This window comes from Pseudophryne corroboree, chromosome 2, assembly GCF_028390025.1.
Source record: "Pseudophryne corroboree isolate aPseCor3 chromosome 2, aPseCor3.hap2, whole genome shotgun sequence".
NCBI classification, from domain to species: Eukaryota; Metazoa; Chordata; class Amphibia; order Anura; family Myobatrachidae; genus Pseudophryne; species Pseudophryne corroboree.
In genome coordinates, this window is record NC_086445.1 from 768,838,631 (window position 1) to 768,865,351 (window position 26,721).

The 26,721-nt window shown below is 41.2% G+C and overlaps 1 pseudogene; it reads left to right on the top strand.

Annotated features, from left to right (window-relative positions):
* The first annotated feature begins 4,228 nt into the window (after positions 1–4,228).
* Positions 4,229–4,348, top strand: LOC135051849 (5S ribosomal RNA; annotated as a pseudogene).
* The last annotated feature ends 22,373 nt before the right edge of the window (positions 4,349–26,721 follow it).

Consider the following 26,721-nt stretch of genomic DNA (forward strand, 5'->3'; position numbering starts at 1 on the left):
CATACTTGAATCTGACCCAAGAGCCACAAGAGACACCGCAGACGCATGCGCGGTACGCACGGAACGCCGTCGACGCATGCGCAATAAGAAACCGGAAGTGGGGCGGAAGTTAGCCCGGAACACGTGACCCGCGATCCCCGTCACCGGAAGTGTGGCGGAAGTGCCGCACTTTAGCAATAATACAAGTTTTTGAACCTCCGGACAATGTTATAAGCACTTAAACTTTTTGTTTTTTCGTAATTATGTACCCACAGTGATCCCTAGAGCTACACCTTTGTTAAACACCATTTCCTTGACTGTTCTCCAGACCAAATGTGTATTATTAGGTCACATGACTGAGTGTGACATCACAATCCCTGAGCAAACATATCAGGGTATAAATAGCTGGTCAATTTAGTAGGTCCCTACCCTTTAAAGAAGTCTGATTGAGAAGAAACGCGTTGGGTGCCCTGCAGTGACCCCCCCAGCCTTTTAAAAAGCTAAGTCCAAATCCCTTACCTTTTTATTGAGATTTTATATGCTTTTAAACCAATACTTGTGAAATATTCTGTGTTTTATTCCATTATTATATTAAACGGCTTGTTTGTTAATTTTATATTTTTTGGCTCATAAATCGTATTTTATAGTGCATATATTATAAACAACACCAGTCGCCGGTACCCATATTCCCCCATTCTATATCCTAATAGCAGTATTGTGCCTATACTGCACCTTTAAGGGTTGGCTGACACCTTTAAGTAGGTACGTGTGTGTTTTTAATCAACATTTGGTTTTTTAATCAACATTTGGTTTTTTAATCAATACCACATCTTTTACTGAGTTTTTATCCCACAAGTGGCGCAGTCTCATTTTCTGTCACACATTTGCTTATTTGGTACATTTGATATAGCAGCCTGGTGAGCAAAAACATCCAATAGTGAACTAGAAATGTTCAGAAATGTTGATCGCACGAGTAAAAGACAGGATTTATGCCAAAAGATATTTAATGAAAACAAACAGGTTGATACCCCAACACCAACACAAGATCTGGATGATCTATTTTGCGGTATGGAGAAACTCCTTATCAAAGAAGTGAAAACATGGTGGGACATTAAAGGCCTGGAACATTACATCACAGTGAACAGAGTACCCAGAGGCCTGAGACTCCTCAAACAACCGACGTTTGGCACCATGGACACAGAATTCATAGAGGAATGGGATTCCATCCTGCACAGGTGTTCATTAGATCTGATGAAACTGCTCATCCGGAAGAAGAAGTGTGCCCTGGAGGCGTTGGAGGTCGAAATAAAAGCAAAAGAATCTGAAATGATCGGATTCAAGGATAAGGAGGACTACATCATTAATGAAAAAGTACTCAATAAGAAATTAGAGCATATAGAAGGGGATGTCATTAAAGGGAAAGAGAAGAAGTTTCTTCGGGACAAAAATGATTACAGTCAAGGAAATTCGAAGAATTGGAGCAGATTCAAGGCTCCTGGCCATCAGCCCAGCGGTGTGGGGAAATATCAATGGAAGACGGTACCTAAAGGAAGAAATACCAGGACCTTTAGTGAAGAGTCCCCGTCGAACCCACACATCAAAACAGTCAACAGATTTTCGGCTCTACAAAGGAGAGACTCAACGGGTGATCAGGATTTTTTATCGGCAAGGACAGGAGCACGAGCAAAAGACTTGGTAAGAAATATGGTGAGGGAAGACATAAGACAGGCGTCTCCCATGAAAAAAAGACTTTTAGAAGAAGAGGAAAACGGGGCGGCAGGAGGGAGAGACATAAAGAGAAGGAACCTTTAACAGTTGAACCACGGGACAAAGGCATTTTCAACCTATCCAATCACACATTAACAGAACCAGAGATTGCACTGCTTAGCAAGGGGTTGTCCTTTGCACCCACAAGTGGTTTAAACAAATTTGAAACCTTTATTGATTTAAATAAATTTGTGAGGAAATTGACTTTGAAAAGACATTTTTTACGTAAAGAAGACGCGGTCATAAACAATTATGAGGAACGTTCCAAGTCCGGCTTAAAACCAACATCAAAATATTATCCACTGGAGTCCAAGGGGAGTAACGTCAGCATCTTTTATGACTTGGTCAAAAAAGACTTATGTGACAATGAATTGAAACCAGCTGTGGGAAAGAATCTGAGGAACAGTGAATGCGAAGCCCTGAAAAAGCTACAGAAAAACAACAATATAATCATTAAGCAGGCGGACAAAGGGGGGGGAGTGGTCCTAATGGACCATGACGATTACATCAAGGAAGCATTGCGGTTACTAGGAGATGCGAAATCATACATACCTCTCGAGGGTGATCCGAAAGAACCTTTTGTGGAGGAACTAAGGACCATTCTCTTACAAGGCTTACGAGGTAACGTAATAAACAAGGAAGAGTACCAGCACCTCATGCAATCCAATCCAATTACCCCGGTCTTTTATTTCCTGCCCAAAATCCACAAATCCTTAACTAATCCACCAGGCAGACCTATAGTGGCGGGCATAGGTTCACTGACTTCCAACCTATCTGAATATGTGGATATCTTTTTGAAAGACTATGTGACAGCACTGCCATCATATCTGAAGGATACGACATCAATTCTTAATGTACTCAGAACAGTGGAGTGGAAGGATTCATACTTATGGGCGACAGTGGACGTCCAGTCCTTGTACACATGCATTGAACATTCCAAAGGCATAGCTGCATGTAGAGATTATTTGAACAATGATCCAGCACTGACGCCCACCCACCGTGATTTTATTTGTGATCTTATGCTTTTTATCCTCAGCCACAACTATTTTAAATTTCTTAACCAATTTTACCTACAATGCTGCGGCACAGCCATGGGGACGATTTTTGCCCCTAGTTTTGCAAACTTGTTTATGGGATGTTGGGAAAAAACACATGTCTATGGCTCTAAGGCTTTTAAGGAGAATGTGGTGCTATATAGACGGTACATCGATGACATTCTGATTATTTGGAACGGCACGGTCGAGTCTTTCAATGAATTCTTAATTATGCTGGGAAATAATGACATGAATCTGACTTTTACCTCTAATATTAATGCTAAATCTGTTGAATACTTGGATCTGATTTTAATGGGGGAGGATGGAGGCATCACCACTAAGAACTTCATCAAAGAGGTGGATATGAACAGTTATTTGCAATACCAAAGCAACCACCTCCAAAAATGGAAAAATAACATCCCGGCGTCACAGTTCTCTAGGATTAAGAGGAACTGTACGCATCCCAAGGATTGTGAGGATCAGTTGGAGATCTACAGCAAAAGATTCGAGGACAAAGAATACCCAGATCCCGTTCTGAAGGAAGCACTGGAGAAAACGAGAAAGGTGAACAGAGAGGACCTCCTGAGGTACAAACCAAAAGACGCCAAGAAAGAAACTGTCGCGTTTGTTACCACCTACAGTCAACACGAAAGGGTCATTAGGAATTCGCTCAAGAACCATTGGAACGTTCTTCTCATGGATCCTATTCTTAAGGAGGTCCTACCGCCCGAACCTTTACTCATCTTCAAGAAATCCAGAAACTTGAAGGACCATCTCGCACCGAGTTTGCTTAAGGAGAAGTCCACCAGAAATACTCTGATGCCTAAATGTGTGGGTTCATATAAATGCGGGAAATGCAACGTATGCAAATACTTACACCGGGACAGGAAAACCTTCAGTGGTATGACGGACAAGAAAGAATACAGTATCAAAGAATTCATGAACTGCAACACGACGTCCGTAATATACCTACTGGAATGCACCTGTAGGAAGAAGTACGTGGGCAAGACCAAGAGACCGTTAAAAATGAGGATCCAGGAGCACATAAGAAACATTAAAAATAAAGTGGAGAGCCATACTGTCTCCAGACATTTTACGTCACAACATAAGTCTAATCCTGAGGACCTCACGTTTAAAGCTATAGAACACGTATGTCTGGGAGAAAGAGGCGGAGACCTGGCGAATAAACTCTCGAGAAGGGAGATGTACTGGATATTCCAGCTGCAGACCCTACAACCCATGGGTCTAAATGAAGGTTATGAGATCGCACCTTTTCTATGAGGTGCTGTATCATCCAATTGTCCCTGGGTCCCCCCGGTTCCCACCACAACCTGCTCTCGCACATCCCCACAACCCTCACCAGTGCCTATTTGTACAGTGGTAATACTAATAAAAATATATAATACTAAGACTCGAGTGCTGTTTCTGGTGTTACGATGTCTACTTTCATGTACAGTCAAACCACACTGGCACGCCCAATCTCGTTCGATCTTGGAAGCTAAGCAGTGTTTTGGGCCTGATCAGTACCAGGGAGGGGGACCGCCTGGGAATATCAGGTACTGTAAAGAAGGACAAAATGACGTCAAGCCAACTAGAGACCGTATAGACATCATTGAATACCAAACAGGTTCACGATTTGCACAATAAACCAGATAAACACTGAATATGGAGGGCGATACCGTTACAGGTTACCCAACCTCTTTTTCTGTCACTTGTAATCAGTTTCACTTTGATACCCACAGCCTCGGTGTATAATTGTACTCACAGATAGGATTACATCCATGTCAGCACTCTCCTTTTCCTACAATAGTAGTTCACTCACTTAAGGGTGGATCACACTGAACCCATTTTTTCCTCCCCAACCCCCCCCCCCCATCACTTCCAAATATGGTGACACTTAATACCACTATGCTTACTAGTAATTTGAATCTCTGAAGTTTTCATATTAATGCCTACACCTAAAAATCACATTTCATAATGTTGGTAATTTATACATAGTTTGTATATATCCATTCCAGCCATTTGATAATCATCTCCCTCTGATAGAAATATTCATGTTTGCTCATATAGAAGTAGCATGCGTGTATTTCACCAATCTTTTCTCTTATTCTTATGTTTACATGGAATGGTTTCCATGGATACCGGCATACCCTGTCTCCAAAAACTCCCCCAAGATGGCCGCCGCATGTACATGTACTATATGGGAATTCCCAACAACAACATGGCCGCCATAGCACTGAATGTGAAGGACGATCGAGCTTACAGCATACTTGAATCTGACCCAAGAGCCACAACAGATGCCGCAGACGCATGCGCGGTACGCACGGAACGCCGTCGACGCATGCGCAATAAGAAACCGGAAGTGGGGCGGAAGTTAGCCCGGAACACGTGACCCGCGATCCCCGTCACCGGAAGTGTGGCGGAAGTGCCGCACTTTAGCAATAATACAAGTTTTTGAACCTCCGGACAATGTTATAAGCACTTAAACTTTTTGTTTTTTCGTAATTATGTACCCACAGTGATCCCTAGAGCTACACCTTTGTTAAACACCATTTCCTTGACTGTTCTCCAGACCAAATGTGTATTATTAGGTCACATGACTGAGTGTGACATCACAATCCCTGAGCAAACATATCAGGGTATAAATAGCTGGTCAATTTAATAGGTCCCTACCCTTTGAAGAAGTCTGATTGAGACGAAACGCGTTGGGTACCCTGCAGTGACCCCCCCAGCCTTTTAAAAAGCTAAGTCCAAATCCCTTACCTTTTTATTGAGATTTTATATGCTTTTAAACCAATACTTGTGAAATATTCTGTGTTTTATTCCATTATTATATTAAACGGCTTGTTTGTTAATTTTATATTTTTTGGCTCATAAATCGTATTTTATAGTGCATATATTATAAACAACACCAGTCGCCGGTACCCATATTCCCCCATTCTATATATATATATATATATATATAGAAGTACAAATCAGGAGCACTCACCAGTCTTCATAAGCCTTATTTTATTAGTAGCATCAAGAAATCAGCATAGGGGTATCGACGTTTCGGGACACACAGGTCCCTTTGTCAAGATCACAAGCCAGTGTGAGTAACCCACTTTTATACCCATATAGCCCTCCCCTTCATTAGATAAACAGAAACACCTGTGTTGTAATCAGAAAAGTATATACAGAAGCGCTAAATATATCAGCACAAACAACACTTATCATAAAAAGACAACATATATAGACATACATCACAATTATATTAAAATCAATGTGTAAACACTCACAGTAATATATTCAGACAGCACAGAAATGCGGTTTGCGTTCCACTGCGCCATACTTCCTGTATTTGGAACGCATCTTCCGGTCACATGACCGGAAGTGCATAGTACTACAGAGTAAAGCATCAGGAAAGTGTCCCCATGGCAACCCGATCTTTCTAATGCCTCTCGGGCACTCCAATACCAGAATATTAACCTTCCAATGCCAGAAATACATACATAGATGCCTATACTAGCCAGTGATATAACATTATGTATCATATTGCACTATCCAACTAGCAAAGTAATATACTGTGAGTACACAATGAGTGGAGTACATCCTATACCAGATATCCACATGTGTCAATGTACAGATAATCCCCCAAGGAAAAGATACATAAAAGTGCAAAGTGTTTGAGCGCATATATGCGTGCGCGCACACAAGTGCGCACATACATATACACACACCCCCACCAGCACGCACAATACTACTTATATACATATATAAGTTTATATTTAATTCAAACTACAAAGTATATATCACAATTAATTCAATTCAATCCCAACTGATGGGGCAGGACACAGACCATATTCCAGACCACAGACCAAAAAACAAAAAAATATAAAAAATAAATAAATGATGAAAAATAAATGATGAAAAACAAATCAAAAAATCTATTGTATTAATCCAGAAAGATGCCATAATGTATGCCCTCATTCAGACCACGGGGCCGTATCGTGTCTAGTTGGTGGATCCACATTGCTTCACGCCGGAGTAGCAACTTAGCTCTATCCCCACCCCTAATAAGGGGTGCAACACGGTCAATTATCATGCATTTTAGTGATGCCAGAGTATGGTGAGCCTCATAGAAATGTCTCGCAACTGGTTTATCCGAATGTCCATCAGTCAATGCAGTCCTGATAGACAAACGGTGATTCGCCATCCTTTCACGAAATGGCCTGATGGTCTTCCCTACGTACATCAGGGAGCATGGACATACCAGTGTATAGATCACGAAGTCTGAGGTACAGCTCACCCTGTGACGGATTTTAATTCTGCGTCCAGTGTGTGGATGATGGAAATATTCACCTGATGTCATACTTCTGCATGTCGTGCAGTTTATACAGCGGAAGCATCCGGTTCTCTGTGATCTAAGCCATGATTCTTGTCCAGAAGTTGGTGACCTAATAGGTTGCATCAGTATGTCTTTTAAGTTACGTCCCCTTTTAAAGCTGATTAAAGGCTTATCTGGTAAGTGTTTGGAGAGTGTTGGGTCACTCTTAACCACCGGCCAAAGGTCCTTCACGGCATTCCTTATGGTAGGCCCTGCAGCATCAAATGTCGTAGTAACCACAAATGGAGTTTGTGCTTTTTGTCTCTTCCTCACATTGCCATTGGCAAAGATGTCTAGGGCTCTATGTAGGCATCTGTCGATAACTTGTTGGCTGTAACCCCGCATGGAGAACCTTTGTTTCATTTCTTCCAATTGTGCCTGTGAACTCTCAGGTTCAGAATTATTCCGCAGCACACAAAGAAATTGTGAAATTGGTAAACTCTGTTTGAGAGAACCACGGTGGTAACTCCCAAAATGTAAAAGCGTATTACGGTCTGTAGTCTTCCTATATAGCCTGTATCCATGGTATCCGGTCGATGGATCGGCACCCGCTAGTTCGACAACGCTAACATCGACCACGCAACATTGACAACACCTACATCGACAGTGATCGAACATCGACAAACACAAGATCGACATATCATCAACATCGACAACCACTACATCGACAAACCCCGACCATTGACAAGACGTATATTCGACAAACAGTACATCGACACAACACATGATCGATCACGCACAACAGCGACACAACGTAAGGTCGACAAACAAATTATCGACAGGAACAAGTTCGACCAAAAACTCATCGACATGTAATTGTCCAACAAACAAATAGATCGACATACAGAAAATCGACAAACCATAGACCGACAACACATAGACCGACAAAACATAGATCGCCATGTAATTGTTCGACAAACAAATACATTGACATACAGAAGATCGACAAACCATAGACCGACAAAACATAGATCGACATGTAATTGTTCGACAAACAAATTCATCGACATACAGAAGATCGACAAACCATAGACCGACAAAACTTAGATCAAAACTTAATTGGGTCGACATGTAATAGCTCGACATATATAATATCGACAAAACTTAGATTGACACGACAGTTAATATATCGACATATAAATAGGCCAAGTATAGAAAAACACTCTACAGCGCTATCCCTGCTTCCATTCGTGGAACTACAGCTTCCATCCAGCCCTTACATCCACCACCTACACAATACCCTGACCTGCTGCACATCTGCAACGCTGCCCCCCTTCCCCCCCCGCTATTCCCCACGATACCCGTGCAAACTTAGACGCCGCCGCCATCCCCCCTAGTCACCCCGGTGCCCGTCTACATTTACACGCCTAGCTATACACCCCACTGCCTGACGCGCACCATGTTTCCCCGTGGCACTACAAGTAACACAACGCCCTGGCACTGCTCCCCGCTCTGGTAGCACAGTAACACCCTTCATGAAAGACCCCACCCATGTCTGCAAGCACACCTGGGCACCCAGCTGCACATCCGCAACGCAGACACCCTCCCCCCCCCCCGCTATTCCCCACGATACCCGTGCAAATTTAGACGCCGCCGCCATCCCCCCTAGTCACCCCGCTGCCCGACTACATTTACACGCCTAGCTATACACCCCACTGCCTTACGCGCTCCATGTTTCCCCGTGGCACTACAACGCCCTGGCACTGCTCCTCGCTCTGGTAGCACAGTAACACCCTTCATGAAATACCCCACCCATGTCTGCCAGCACACCCGGGTGCCCTGCTGCACATCTGCAACGCTGACACCCTCCCCCCCCCCCCGCTATTCCCCACGATACCCGTGCAAACTTAGACGCCGCCGCCATCCCTCCTAGTCACCCCGCTGCCCATCTACATTTACACGCCTAGCTATACACCCCACTGCCTTATGCGCTCCATGTTTCCCCGTGGCACTACAAGTAACATAACGCCCCGGCACTGCTCCCCGCTCTGGTAGCACAGTAACACCCGTTATGAAAGACCCCACCCATGTCTGCCAGCACACCCGGGCACCCAGCTGAACATCTGCAACGCTGACACCCTCCCCCCCCCCCCCGCTATTCCCTACGATACCCGTGCAAACTTAGACGCCGCTGCCGCCATCCCCCCTAGTCACACCGCTGCCCGTCTACATTTACACGCCTAGCTATACACCCCACTGCCTTGCGCGCTCCATGTTTCCCCGTGGCACTACAAGTAACACAACGCCCTGGCACTGCTCCCCGCTTTGGTAGCACAGTAACACCCTTCATGAAAGACCCCACCCATGTCTGCCAGCACACCCGGGCAGCCAGCTGCACATCTGCAACGCTGAACCCCCCCCCCCCCGCTATTCCCCACGATACCCGTGCAAACTTAGACGCCGCCGCCGCCATCCTCCCGAGTCACCCCGCTGCCCGTCTACATTTACACGCCTAGCTATACACCCCACTGCCTTACGCGCTCCATGTTTCCCCGTGGCACTACAAGTAACACAACGCCCTGGCACTGCTCCCCGCTCTGGTAGCACAGTAACACCCTTCATGAAAGACCCCACCCATGTCTGCCAGCACACCCGGGCACCCTGCTGCACATCTGCAACGCTGACACCCTTCCCCCACCTGCTATCCACCCCAATACCGTTTTAGCCATCCCCCCTAGTCACCCCGCTTCCCATCTACATTTACACACCTAGCTATACACCCCACTGCCTTACGCGCTCCATGTTTCCCCGTGGCACTACAAGTAACACAATGCCCTGGCACTGCTCCCCGCTCTGGTAGCACAGTAACACCCTTCATGAAAGACCCCACCCATGTCTGCCAGCACACCCGGGCACCCAGCTGAACATCTGCAACGCTGACACCCTCCCCCCCCCCCCCCGGCTATCACAATTTACAAATTTACAGTAACATATTCCAATATTTTTTCAACTATTCTCTCCTAAACTGTTCCATTATATCACCACTACCACCTTGGCGTTATGTCCCAGACTTGCTATTCAGAATTCATTGTAAACTAATCCATTTAAGTTCTATCCAAACAAAGCTATTATTATGAACCTGTCTCTATTCTTTTTTTTCCCCTCTCATTAGTCTCTCCTAAACAGGTTCATTATATCACCACTATCACCTTGGCGTCAGGTCCAACAGTTGATATTCACAAATCTTTTCAAAATAATCGAATTAAGTACCATCTAGACAAAGCCATTCTTCTGAACTTGTCTCTATTTTTTTTCGGCCATTTTTTCAAAATGCCTTAACTCATGAAACACCTACTACTCCAGTTACCCTTTTAGCATAGATAAGAAAATGTATGATTTTTATTAACCAAAATATAGGCACTGCACTACTAAATTAAATACCAATTCCAATACAATCCATTTAATATGTTTCCGCATTAATATCATAACACGTGCCACTACATAAAACTGTGGTGCTACAGGCTCCAGCTTGTCCGTTCATCTCAAAATATACTCATATGAATCCCAGTCCAAACAATCTTGCACTTTTTCTGAAGAACTGTGCACCTCCATAACCTGCAGCTCACCCCTTAGCTCCTCCGACTCCCCCTTCTTGTGCTCCCAGAGATTACAGAGCCCCTACACCTAGACGTCTCTACACCCCGTCTACTTCCAGAAGACCCCCGCTAATAGCGCTACCCCCTTCGCTGATTCCACCCTTGGAACTACAGCTCCCAGCAAGTCCTCACCACCACCACCACCACCAACACAAGCCCCTCTGTCCGTCACCTGAACTGCTTAGCACCCCTAGTCCCTGCAGTGCACCCCTTCTTCCAACCACTACTCCCTCCATGTCCTCCCAGCGATCATGGGTCGCCTACACTTAGTCTCCTCGACACCCCGTCTACTTCAACACGACCCCCGCTAATCGTGCTACCCCAGCTACTGTTTTAATCCTTGTAACTACAGCTTCCATCCATCAATTTCGACCCTGCAAGCTTGGCTGTAAAAGCCATCCCCACACCACTGCCGCTCACCCCCGCTTGCTGCAGATTACACCATCTACTACACTACTCCCTCCACTCATTCCTACCCGATATTACCTTGGACCTTGACGTGGTCTCATCCTCACCCCAACCAAAAAACGCCATTTCTCCCTACACACAGATTATTTATTTCATGCCTTGAAATATGCACACATCATCCTTAAATCCCACCACCCCCAAACAAACACACAATTTACACTCACTGATTGAAATCTGTCTTGAACTAGTCTCTCTTAAACAGGTTTATTATATCACCACTATCACCTTGGCGTCAGGTCCAACAGTTGATATTCCCAAATCTTTTCAAAATAATCGAATTAAGTACCATCTAGACAAAGCCATTCTTCTTAACTTGTCTCAATTTTTTTTGGGCCATTTTTTCAAAACGTCTTAACTCATGGAACACATACGACTCCAGTTACCCTTTTAGCATAGATAAGAAAATGTATGATTTTTATTAACCAAAATATAGGCTACTACTAAATTAAATACCAATTCCAATCCAATCAATTATATATGCTTCCACATTAATATCATAACACATTTTACATAATAAAAATCGGGTACAGTGCCCAGCTTTTCTTTTAATCGCACAATATGCTGATATGATTGCCAGCCCAAACAACCATGCTTCTGCACATTTCTTGAAGAACTGTGCACCTCCATAACCTTCAGCTCACCCCTTATCTCCTCAGACTCACCCTCCTTGTCCTCCCAGAGATTACGGACCCCATACACCTAGACATCTCTACACCCTGTCAACTTATAGACGTCTCCCGCTAATAGCGCTACACCTGTCGCTGATTCCACCAGTGAAACTACAGCTCCCAGCCATCCCTCACAGCCACCACCTACACAAGCCCCTCTGTCCTTCACCTGAACTGCTGTGCACCCCTTTTTCCAACCACTATCACCTCCATGTCCTCCCCGCGATAATGTGTCGCCTACACCTAGACTCCTCGACACCCTGTCTACTCCCAGGTGACCACCGCTAATAGTGCTACCCCTGTCGAAGATTCTACCCATGGAACTACAGCTCCCAGCAAGTACTTACCACCACCTACACAATCCCCTCTGTCCTTCATCTGAACTGCTGCTCACCTCTTATTCCCACCACTACCCCCTACCTTTCCTCATCGTGATTATGGTTCCACTACACCTGGTCGCAACTTCACCACGTCTACCTCAAGACTCCAATAGTGCTACCCCTGCCGCTGCTGTCACACGTGTAAATACAGGTCCAAACTAACCATTTCATACATACATGTGCCTCCTATTAAAACATCCCGAATAGCCATCTAGTCACACTTGTCCCGAATTCTTTGGAAATAACAGCTTCTGCAGCGCAGCGCCGTCCTTCCCCAACAAAGATTCTAAAATCGATTCCTGTCGTCAGTGTTTTTGTCCCATAAATATTATTTATATAAACTTAAAATAAAAAACATATTTTTAACCAATGGTAGTCAAATATTTTATATCGAAAAACTGTTTAACCATCCCTCTCTTTTTCAAAAAAAATTTAGTCATCCAATAGGCAACCACTGTGTCTTAGCTCCACCTACTTAAAATGGTATAAAAATCTAATTTTAAAGATACCTGCTACCATTATACAGAAAAAGTATTCTGTGGTGTATCCTTATACTATAGATATTGATTCTACAATGGCAGCTCCACCGTCAATTCGTTTTGTTCCTTCATGGAGAGGAATGCTCTTGAATATAGATGGATATCTACTTGCCAAGAACAAGCAGCGTGGGGACGTGGTCTACTGGCGCTGTACTGAGAAGGTTACTGGGCCTTGTTCTTGCTATGCAAAGACAACCATCGTGGCCGGAGAGCATCAACTCAACACACACGGAGAACATAATCATGCTCCTAAACCCGAGAAAACAGATGTGGCTATTGCTAAGGATGCTATAAAGCGACGTGCTCGGGACACCAATGACTCACCATCTCAAATAATTCAATCGGTTACCAGTGATATGCCTTCTACAAGTGCACCCTGTTTGCCTAACCGTGAATCTCTCCGTCAGTTAGTGAAAAGAGCCCGGAGAGAAGATTGTCCTCCAGAACCCACTTCCTTTGATGATATAGATGTTCCAGAACATTTGGCTAATATAGATGACATCAAGTTTTTGGGAAAGGACAGTGCTTTCCACAATGAAAGAACCCTTTTATTTTCAACATAAGCAAACTTAAAAAAACTTCACAAAGCTTGTTGCTGGGTTATGGATGGCACATTCAAAACTTGCCCCACATTATTTCGTCAGATATACTCAATACATGCCATGGTTGGAACTGATGAAACAACACAACGTTTTGTTCCACTTGTATACGGATTGCTCAGTAGCAAAAGTGAAGATTGCTATACCCGTTTTTTCGAAGATCTTCAGGATTATGCACTGGAGTACAGTGACGTGCGGTGGGATCACAGGTTGGGGAGGCACTGGCAGCTAACAAGCACCCCCCCCCCCCCCGGAAAAAAAAAAGTGTGGTCCCCCAACACATCAGGAAAACCAGCACTAGGCAGAACCAGCCAGGGGGAGTAATGCCATAGCAGGGGAGACACTCAGTGTGGGGTCCCCCTGCCATAACATTAATCTGCCCCCCAGCCAGTCAGCCCAGGGTTGGAATTCCTCGGAAAGTGGGAACCCCAAAAAATAAAAATGGGGTCCCCCCTCCCGAGCAATAACCAGCACTGGGCTGATAGCCCAGTGCTATGCCCCGCACCCCTGGTGGCGGTGGGTGCGGGGTTCATTGTGTGTTAATATTGTTCTTTACAGGTGGCCTACAGGTCCCAGCAAGCCTGCCCCAGCATGCTGGCACTTGGAGAACCACAAGTGCCAGCATGCCCGGACATAAAGGGCCTGCTGGTACCTGTAGTCCACCTGCAAAGAATAGTAATATTGTTCTTTACAGGTAGCCTACAGGTCCCAGCAAGCCTGCCCCAGCATGCTGGCACTTGGAGAACCACAAGTGCCAGCATGCCCGGACATAAAGGGCCCGCTGGCACCTATAGTCCACCTGTAAAGAAAATATTAAAATAAAACGCCACACGTCTTGAAAAGAAGCTTTATTTAACTGGGTCTTCACCTGGGGGCGGCGGCCGTTAAGCTCTTTTGCGTGGCCGCCGCCTTCCCAGGGCTTCCGGCGTCTTCGCCTGGGGGGCGCCACCCCCCCAGGGCTTCCAGCGTCTTCACCTGGTGGGCGGCGGCTGCTAAGCTCTTTTGCATAGCCGCCGCCCAGCCAGGACTTCCAGCCGTCTTCTTTCTTCAGGAGCTCTTCACAGCTCCTCCTCCGCCGTCGGACTGACTCTCCTCCGCCTCGCGCTGACTTATATAAGTCAGCCGGAGGGGGCGGGGCGATGACGCGGCGAGCCGTGATTGGCTCGCGGCGGCCATCTTGAATTTCAAAAATGACGCTGAGGCGCCATTTTTGAAACTGGAACCGCTCCGCTGCCAAACTCTGCAGATAAAGGTAATTTTCCGCCGCCGCACAGCCGCCGCAACCCGCCGCCTGCTCCACCGCCGCCCGCACCACCGCCGCCGCATCCCGCCGCCCGCACAATCGCCGCATTCAGCCGCCCGCACAGTGATTGACAGCGGATCCAGTGACGGATCCGCTGGCCAATCACTGTAGCCTCACTGACAGGGACGTGCTTTCATAGGTTGAAAGCACGTCCCTGTAGGAAAGCGGCACCACTAATGGTGCCGCTTTCCCATACATTTTCAATGGGCTTTTACAGCCCATGGCTAGTCCCCGCCCGTGTCCGCCCCCCGCTCCCCATATTATCCACAGAGATAACGGGAGGCACCACGATCGGTGCCTCCCAAACACATAAGGAGGGGAGCAATGATCAGAATAATATTAAGAAGATACATATGACACAGAATATGTGTCATATGCATCTTCTTTGTATTATCTTAATCATTAATGACAGGGGAGGCACTGCCTCCCCTGCCTCCCCTGACTGCACGTCCCTGCTGGAGTATGATATACAGTTTGCTCCGCTGTTCATTTTAACAGATTTTGAAAATGCTGCAATCCAAGCAGCAAAAAGAGTTTTTCCAGGCAGTACCCATAAATGTTGCTTATTTCATTTAGGACAAAACATTTGGCGTAAAATCCAGTCCTTTGGACTTGCCACACAATATGGACATGACCATGCTTTTTCAATGAAATTGAGGCACCTTCAAGCACTGGCTTTTCTTCCCTCAGATGAAATTCCACCTGCATTTGAGTCTTTAAAATCAGAGATGCCCACTAATGCTGCCCCATTAATGAACTATTTTGAGGAGACATATGTATTGGGACGTATTAGAGACCGTATTAGAAGTCAAACAAGATCTCCGCCTATCTTTCCCCCAAACATGTGGACTGTTCACGAGAACATGAATGGTGGTTTTCAAAGGACACAAAACAAGTTGGAGGGCTGGCATAGGAGATGGAATATTGTCCTTAGAGAGAAAAAGCTTGGAGTTTACAAGCTTATTTTGTGCCTGCACAAGGAACAAAAAGTGACAGCCAGTCTGTTAGAAAAAGTGACTTGCAATATTGCCAGAACACCCCCAAAAAGAGAATCCAAAGCTCGTGAAGATGCATTACAAAGATGTGTCTTACAACTTGGTACAGTGGATTTAATGGAATATCTACGTGCCATAGCTTTCCATCTTCAATTTGAATAATTTATTCTCTACATGGCAATTTTAATATTTTCCTCCAGTTTATACCTTTTTAAAGTTATATATATATTTTTTTTAAATGTTACATTTTTCTATAAATTTTTCTTCTAATAAACATGTTATGGATCCTCACTACTGGTAAGTTACAAATTATAAATTAAATGTGTACTATGTAAATTATAATTAGCATGTACTGTCATAAAATGATAGTCTATTATTTTCCATAGCTGTTTAGTTTTGTCATATGTTTGATATTTTTTTTTTATGTTATATGTTTTTAAAAAATTAATTTTACCAACAATGTTCCTTTGATCAGTGAGAAGTGTTTATAAAAATTTGCAAGAGCATAGGTTTACCATGTTTTTTCCAGCCCATTGGCCTTTGTGTCAGAACACACACGCCAAGAACCTAAAGGATTTAATCACCAATTTGAGTGATTAAAGGACTGAGTAAAACAGGTGCTCCCCGTGGAGCACACATTGTGATTACCACCTTTTTCATGTTCAACAATATTTATCTGCACTGTTTCATTATATTGAGTGTCATATTTGATACATGTGAAAGTAAAACACACCTTTATATAAGTATCCATTTGCATCATTTCACGAGTACTCAAACTGTAGGGGATGAGCGCAGTCAGGTGAAAACCAGATATCCATATTGAACCAAAGGGCAAGGACACCCTTTTGACTAGCAGCACATCCCATACAGTAAAACCACCCCAGTGCGCAGATTACCTCCCTTTTTGTTAATTACCATGTTAATCAATCTGCTGCTTCCTTAAAGTTCATTTAATCTACCTGATAAAGGTTAGTTTCAATATAGATTTTTTTCCCATGTTATAATCCTACACTGGTCACTTTTTTACACTATTTTCACTTATTCAGCACAAAACCCCAAAGAGTAATAGTAGAAGATTGTCTACCCTACATATCAGACTTCATTTTAAAAACTTGATAATTTCATAAAAATTTGACTATAAAACTTAATAAAAATTACACATCTATTTTACTAATTCTTTTCTCCAGTTACGACTAATGAAACCGGACGGAATCATCTGCAACCAAACAGGAAGAAGAACGCTAAGCTCAACAGCAGTGTCCTATGCGGTGATATCATTTTTATTTATTGAATGTTTCAATGTTAATGTTAATTTTTTAAGTTAAATTTAACACGTTTTATCAACATAATCTTATACGTTTAAAACAGTTATTAATTATAATATAGTTTATAATAAATGTATGCTTCATTTCAGTTTTCCAACATTGATTTTCTACTATATTTTACATTCTTGACGCTATGTTTTGGAAATACATGCACGTGTATGTATTTAAACAGATTTTGGGCAATGATGATAGCGTCATTTGGCCAGATAGTTAAATCTATCAAAGAGGCAAATACTAGCTATTCTGAGCCCAAGCCCATACCCTATCTCAAATCATGAAATAAAACATGACATTTTTTTTTTACATTTTATTTTTAAAACACAAACAATATATTAGAATAATTTTTGAAAATCCTAATCTTTAATAACAATTTTTAATAGAATTTATATAAAATAGATACACTATTTTAAAAAGTATATTATTGTCCCTTAGACACAGGCACATTGTTAAAAATCTTGCTTCCTACTTTATAGGTCACCATAACCAAATTGATATTTCCTGGCAAGGCGTGGTGTATATAGTTGAAGGCACATATAATTCTTTGCCATTGCAAATATTGAAATATCTTGTTCTTTGTATGCAATCCAGAGTCCTATACCACTATTTTCAACACAACTATACATACCTTGAACAAAAAACTACCCATTGGGGGTAATTCCAAGTTGATCGCAGCAGGAATTATGTTAGCAACTGGGCAAAACCATGTGCACTGCAGGGGAGGCAGATATAGCATGTGCAGAGAGAGTTAGATTTGGGTGTGGTGTGTTCAATCTGCAATCTAATTTGCAGTGTAAAAATAAAGCAGCCAGTATTTACCCTGCACAGAAATAAAATAAAATAACCCACCCAAATCTAACTCTCTCTGCAAATGTTATATCTGCCTCCCCTGCAGTGCACATGGTTTTGCCCAACTGCTAAAAATTTTCCTGCTGCGATCAACTTGGAATTACCCCCCTTACCCAAAGATATGCAATTCTCATCCCATTACATACTGTACCTCTATATAATTATTACACATATTTTTATAAATATATTTTATAAATATATTTTATTAAAATACAAATATTTATATTAATACAAGTAAAAAAGTATATTCTACAAAGCTTGGACTATCTATGCAGACATGTATCCAATTATTTGAGTAAAAAGTATGAATTAACATGCTGCTGTTTGACCGCTATCCTTGTTTTGGATTTAAATTTTATGTACAATCTTGTCCAAAATTTTCCTTATTTTTCTAGATGAAATCACCCTATCGCAAATTGAGTGATTAACTGGGGAAGGTGCACGTGTCTCAAGTTCAGTGGCGACAATATTGAAAAACATTGTACATGTAGTTCCACAGAGGACATTCACTATTCCTGTTTATGCTTTCATACAAATTTTCTTATAGATAAATACTATATATATATATATATATATAATTTTAAGAGAAATTTAGTTTTATGCACTCTGAAATAAATAATTAACATCACAGTGGTCCCCTTTGTCATCACTTATGTTAATTTCTAATTAATAATAATGTATTTTAAAATGCAATTCTTCAACATTGTAAAAATTAGAATGTAAATACAAAAGGCCTATAGGCAGTATATGTTAAATACAACAGAGATGATTCACCATAGTTAATAAAAAAAAATAAAAAAAAAATACTTTCAAAGCACCAGAAGTCTACATGGTTTTGTTCTACCCATGCTTTGCTACTGTCAATGTAATTAGTAATGCCTGTCATCTTTACATAAGCATCATTTCCAAGCCATGGCTAAGATGTATACTTGTACCGTTATTGTGCCTTGAACACCGCGCTAGTGAATGTCTTATATATTCCCAACTTCCAGATGTGTTAAGATTCTGAGTCATATTTTAATTAAACATGTATTATATGACAATATTAGATACATAAATGTAAATATTCCAAAAACTTTATTTAAAGTACAACAACTAAAACAACAACAACTTTGTAATAACACATAACATTAAGTTATACAAACATCTAAAAAAATTATTGAAAGTACAACAACAATTTTTTATTAACACATAACAGAAAGTTATACAAACTTACAAAAAATTTATTGAAATTAGAACAACAACAACCACTTTGTAATAACACATAACAGTAAGTTATACAAACATTTACCATATCAAAAAATAAATTTAGCAAATATAGTCTGTCACATTAAAAAATCTTTATTCAATTCATATTAACTGTAAAGAAAAACTTTATTCTATACACGTTGTTTCTTTATTTTACATAAAATCAAACAATGCTTAGAAATGTATAACTCAATTTCTTAATATATTATCCCTTTATTAACAGTTAATTATATAGTTTTCCAGATAACGTTGCACTTAAGTATGTGTTCATTGACTTTTATTTTTAAAAATACCCTTACCGAACATTCAGTTTTCCTTCCCACAAATGGGTATTGACAACAACCCATGTTTTTGATCTGAGGTGGAAATGGTACAATGACCGGGCTCAGTACCAGCTTTTGAATTGATTTCTTTAGAATCACAATATTTTTTTTTAGAAGGTGGTAAGCCTGCTTTGAAAACTCAGTGAGGTATGAGTCATTGAAAGTACAGTCCCTCTACCCCTGTGCAATACGATCTTTTACCCAGGGATGTAGGCAAGATGTCGGCCATATGTTATCCGTAAAATTTAAACCGTGCTCCCACCTGCCTATTGCTCAGGCAGTTGGGTCCACCATGAGTCTGAAGGCTTTGAGGAAGCAGAACTTGAGTTTGGTTCCTGAAAACCAGTCGCTGCATTTTTCATAGACTCCCCTCTCAAGGTAATAGAGGAAGCAGTGTTTTTCTTTTATTATTTTTTCGGACTCCCCTCTCAAGGTAATAGAGGAAGCAGTGTTTTTCTTTTATTATTTTTTCGTCCAAAAGGAATGCAGTATAGGGGCAGTATATGACTTCGTAGCCGGTATAGCTGTGGAAGGAAGATATGTATACTTACCCACCATTGCCTTAGTTATTTACTTATCCATTTCAACAAAAAACAGGGACTCACCTGTGAAGGGCAGGATGTACACATTTCTCCTGTAGTCTGCTTCCGCAGTCCATTGTCTGCGGTAGTCTGTAGATGGGATCCTTGTGCCGCCATATCCATAGTCTACCAGCTAATCGTTATGCCGGAACTGTACTCACCACTCTTCACATCTTCATGCTCTGTTAGGGGTGTTGTTTGTTCTTGTGAATAACTCCATCAGGTGCTCCTTGTGGTGTCAGAGTAGTAACAGGACCATTAACTCTTTACACAATCTTGGTATCTGCACACTCGGTATAATGTGGAAATATTATGGATGTATGAGATTCATCACCCCACATCCACTTTATAAGGGGCCCTATTTTCAGATAGTGAATAATATTCAGTATATTCAGGGGGTGCCGTCAACTACAGTATGCATGAAATAAGGTTTGGGGGGGGGGGGGGGGGGGGAAGACAGAAAGAAACTGTAGTGTTGACGCACTAGCTCAGGATGGATTATTCTTAAAATATAACCTTTATTAAATATACATTAAAAATGAAAACCTTTATTGTATACAGTTGATCTAGACTACAGTGAAACATAGAGGTTAAAAAATGACAAAGACTAACATGTATGTGAATTGTAGAAAATAAGCAGATGTGAATAAAGATTTAAAAAGCGTGTCCACGTGTGTTGTTTCAATATAAATCTCCTCAGAATTGTTGTGTAAGTATATATATTGCCAATAATTAGTAGTTGTTATTGTAATATTTCAAACAACTATCTCTGTCCTTTACCCCACTGAATTCTATTATATATCTGCCTTTTTCCTCAGCAATAGATGCCTCGTGGGAATAATCCCTAGTAACGAGGACTGTGAGTGTAGGTAAATATAAAGATATTAGTTGGATAATAAATAACGTGATTCTTTTCGATCACTTGTTTATGTGTATTCCCTATATGCCAATTCCCAGACTACGGTCCGCTGGGACAGAAGTCTCCATATATCGGAGATATCTCAAAGTTATAGAATATTCCTGGAATGGGAATGGTTATCCTGAAACTGAAATGATATTTATGCTGGTTTAGCTGATGGATGAAGTTGCTTTAAGGAATATAGCAGTTCCAATTTTCGTATTTGGCAACCTACATTTATATTAATGTCTTGACCATATTTGGTCTGGCTAAAAATGCAGGAGATCTGGCCTTCGTTAGGGGTGTCGCAGACCCAATTTTACCAGAAGGCGAGCTGCTTATTGCCACAGTTTAATTCTTATTTAAATAGTTCAAATCAGTTTCACTGAATAATAAATTGACATATCAGAGAATCACATTCATAACTTACACCGTTAAAGGTAAAGATCCTTATTTGTCGTACAGTGTGGTTTAACTATAGTAATCCTATTTTTTATATATACAGTAATAATATCTTAGTGATCTAGATTCAGTGGCTGGCAATATAGATAGAATTATTTTACTTTATGGCAATATATCATCCCATTGGTATATATGAGAGAGGATAAGGCCAGACAAGTCAAAAAATGTGCATATAGAGTAAGGAGCAGTCATATAGGGATAAATCTATAGTGTGAAGTTATTTATGTAGCAAAGGTATTTCAATTTACTGTCTCACTGGTGGCTTTTATCATTGTAAACACTTCAACCACTGAATGTTGCCAGTGGATTTGCTACAGTGTATTAGGTTACATATGTCAGCAAAGTATGCTGCTGCTTCTCAGCTCACAGCTGTTGCCTGTTATATTTGTTACAATGTGTAACTATTGATATTCTACTGGGGCATGGGGCTGCTTAAGTCTCACTGGATATGTAACAATTCTGTGACTAAACACTTTGGCTTTCACAGCCACTTAGATAGCTGATACTATTCCAGTATATTATAACTTATATAGCACTTTGCTGATACCTGGATAATATTCAATTATTTCCCAATATAATATTTGTGAAGTACATAGCACACTTATTTTTATCCCTAATATTTATGCATAGATTCTAATCTGGCTCTTCCAAATACAGATGGTTTACGTATGCTAATGTGAATAGCCCATCTTCTTGTGTATATGGATGCACATCGCATGGGGTATTTCTCAGCTATCTGCAGACACCATTGGTATATACTGCATATTCATATAACCAATATGTCACTATATATCCTCTCAACTATTGTATTGTATAGTAAAGCTGAGCCTCTCTCATAAGTGGGGAATTACAATGTTTTAGCAGTCATATATATCATATCATTGCACACACACACACACACACACACACACACACACACACACACACACACACACACACACACACACACACACACACACGCGCGTGTGGACACGCTATGCCCAACACGCGTGTTTCACTGCGCTATGGCAGCTTCGTCAAGGAGGTTGCTCCCTGACGAAGCTGCCATAGCGCAGTGAAACACGCGTGTTGGGCATAGCGTGTCCACACGTGTGTGTGTGTGTGTGTGTGTGTGTGTATGTACAATGATATGATATATATGACTGCTAAAACATTGTAATTCCCCACTTATGAGAGAGGCTCAGCTGCACTATACAATACAATAGTTGAGAGGATATATAGTGACATATTGGTTATATGAATATGCAGTATATACCAATGGTGTCTGCAGATAGCTGAGAAATACCCCATGCGATGTGCATCCATATACACAAGAAGATGGGCTATTCACATTAGCATACGTAAACCATCTGTATTTGGAAGAGCCAGATTAGAATCTATGCATAAATATTAGGGATAAAAATAAGTGTGCTGTGTACTTCACAAATATTATATTGGGAAATAATTGAATATTATCCAGGTATCAGCAAAGTGCTATATAAGTTATAATATACTGGAATAGTATCAGCTATCTAAGTGGCTGTGAAAGCCAAAGTGTTTAGTCACAGAATTGTTACATATCCAGTGAGACTTAAGCAGCCCCATGCCCCAGAAGAATATCAATAGTTACACATTGTAACAAATATAACAGGCAACAGCTGTGAGCTGAGAAGCAGCAGCATACTTTGCTGACATATGTAACCTAATACACTGTAGCAAATCCACTGGCAACATTCAGTGGTTGAAGTGTTTACAATGATAAAAGCCACCAGTGAGACAGTAAATTGAAATACCTTTGCTACATAAATAACTTCACACTATAGATTTATCCCTATATGACTGCTCCTTACTCTATATGCACATTTTTTGACTTGTCTGGCCTTATCCTCTCTCATATATACCAATGGGATGATATATTGCCATAAAGTAAAATAATTCTATCTATATTGCCAGCCACTGAGTCTAGATCACTAAGATATTATTACTGTATATATAAAAAATAGGATTGCTATAGTTAAACCACACTGTACGACAAATAAGGATCTTTACCTTTAACGGTGTGAGTTATGAATGTGATTCTCTGATATGTTAATTTATTATTCAGTGAAACTGATTTGAACTATTTAAATAAGAATTAAACTGTGGCAATAAGCAGCTCGCCTTCTGGTAAAATTGGGGCTGCGACACCCCTAACGAAGGCCAGATCTCCTGCATTTTTAGCCAGACCAAATATGGTCAAGACATTAATATAAATGTAGGTTGCCAAATACGAAAATTGGAACTGCTATATTCCTTAAAGCAACTTCATCCATCAGCTAAACCAGCATAAATATCATTTCAGTTTCAGGATAACCATTCCCATTCCAGGAATATTCTATAACTTTGATATATCTCCGATATATGGAGACTTCTGTCCCAGCGGACCATAGTCTGGGAATTGGCATATAGGGAATACACATAAACAAGTGATCGAAAAGAATCACGTTATTTATTATCCAACTAATATCTTTATATTTACCTACACTCACAGTCCTCGTTACTAGGGATTATTCCCACGAGGCATATATTGCTGAGGAAAAAGGCAGATATATAATAGAATTCAGTGGGGTAAAGGACAGAGATAGTTGTTTGAAATATTACAATAACAACTACTAATTATTTGCAATATATATACTTACACAACAATTCTGAGGAGATTTATATTGAAACAACACACGTGGACACGCTTTTTAAATCTTTATTCACATCTGCTTATTTTCTACAATTCACATACATGTTAGTCTTTGTCATTTTTTAACCTCTATCTTTCACTGTAGTCTGGATCAACTGTATACAATAAAGGTTTTCATTTTTAATGTATATTTGATAAAGGTTATATTTTAAGAATAATCCATCCTGAGCTAGTGCGTCAACACTACAGTTTCTTTCTGTCCTCCCCCCCCCCCCCCAAAACCTTAGTCCATTAACTCTTTACAAAGTTTTTCTGTTCTCCTCCCTAAGTCCAACGAAGCAGGCATACTGGTGCAACCCATTCTCCTGTAAAATACTAACCTAAAACTAATAAAAACCAGAAAAAATCCTCAGGAGCTCTCACACTTGTGAATGTCTCCTCCAGGCAGATTTTCTAAACAGTCTACTAGGAGCGACATAGAGGGATTAGCTAGCCAACACTACTAAACCCTCAAAGAGCACGTGGCTCCTAGTGGACCTGTCTATTGTCCATGGTACAAATGTTTACCCCAGTATCCTCTAGGATGCAAGATAAAGTACTTTATTTTGAATCCTGAAGAATACAGGTAACCGAATGAGCAACTAACAGAGTGCATCTGCATGCTATGAGCATCTAGCGTGATAATATAGCCTCACAGCTGCATACATAATGGATTTTGGTGGTTAGAGTCTCATTTTTTGAAAACCAGGTCCAACAATCAATGCTGGAGATCATGAGAGCATGGATTACAGTTTTTGAAGTCCTAGTTTAGCTATGCCCCCATTTTTGATCTTCTTTATTTGATGCCTGGAACAATGCCTTTAGGGTTGATGTCTTTGGGTTGGACTGTAGAACGCTTCTATGCCGCAAAGATCTTTTATTTCCAAACTCTTCCGTTCTTCTATCATGGACGTGCTGCAAAAGTATATTAAAATAGTAAATTTAGAGTTATTTTACAATACAGCCATATTAATGGCTAACCATGTCCCTTCATACTTCAACTTTTCACAACTGAATTTTCTGCAAATACAGCATTTGCCTATTTTGAGGCTGTAAAAGTAACCGTGGATTTTTTTTTATATTAAAATAAGACTCCATGTACTCCGTATTTTATCAGTAATGTGTATAATGTCGCTGATGGTTTATATCACAGATTTTAGTCCTTGTAACAAAGATACATACCCCCACCCAAAACATCACCATACTCTGCGTAAGACACTTCATCATCATTGTCAGCCTGCATCATATATGCCACAGTACGCATTGTTGGACTAATGGTAGGGGTCTGAGACTCTGGTATTGTCACTTAATCTCTATTCATAAGGTCATCCATAGACTGATAGAACAAGCCAACCTAGGTTGGAAAGGGCGCTGTAAGTGTGATTCCAATTAGAAAGTGCAGCAGCTGCCTGTATAGGATAGTTACACCTATAAAGAAAAACCAAACTGAAATACAACAACAATAAGGCTGCGCTTAGAGAGATGAATTGTCTGGATAACAAAGTAAAATTTATTAGACTTAAAATCTGTCCATTGGACAATTAAAATAAAAATACACTGTGATAAATAGCCTCTAATCACCTTTTAAAACAACACATAAGCTTGTTCCAAATAAACCATAGGACCCTATATGCTTGGAACCAATTGAATCCTGGGGCTATAGCATAGTCCCTGGGCTGGAGAATTAAGTCCCAACGCTGGAGGATTAGCAGTTCCAATATTGTATCATGAAGTTAAGGAAAGTCCTCACCAGTAGTGCGTTATGATGAACAAAAGTCCAGTCCTTAGTTGTGGATGCGGTTCAAGTCAAGCAGATTTTGGGGTCCATGGTGGTCCAAGCTTGCGGTGATAAGTTGTGATGGGGTGATAAAGAGGCTCACACTGACGCGTTTCACAGCTACTGCTGCTTTATCAAAGGTCCATAGACTGACTTAAGTTTTGCATCTCTTTCTCAGTATGCTCAAATTTGATAGAAATATTTGATATGATCCCTTTAATGGCATCTATTTGATTTGTCCCACTCGCCTGAGAATGTGTCCTATTTTTGTTAAATTTAATATATTAACCCGAGGAATATAGACACTCTGCTGTGCATGAAACACATTACCATGACATGGTAATGTGAAGGTACACACACACATGAAAGTTGAAAAACCAAATTTAACACAGAGCCCACATGGACCCACAGAACATGGATACAGCAACACCAACTTTTAACAAAATACAACTCAGCTGGGTTACTAAACTAAGTTAATTAAAAGTTCTTTCTATTCTACAATGCTCCCTCCCCCCCTTACTAAGAAGCATTGGTACCGCTGTGGAGACAGATTTTGTGGAGGAGATGCGCTACCCTGTGATGCCTGTTAGTGTAAGCTGCCAAGATAAAATTGCGCTTGCGAGATCAGTCACCTATCAGCGTGGAACAGTACCAGTAACCCTATATGAGGTTGGCCTGTTCCACACAACCCTAAGTCCCACTAAGCATGCAGACTTGTGTCAACCAGTGCTGCATGAAAAATGTGAAAAACAAATGCAGATAATTAACAATCTTGCACAAGTGTGCCCGGCTCCTACGGTCACATAATTAAAATTGCGTCTGTTACTATGGGAATACAAGAAGCATCCACCATACACTATTTCCTAAAGTGCCCAAGG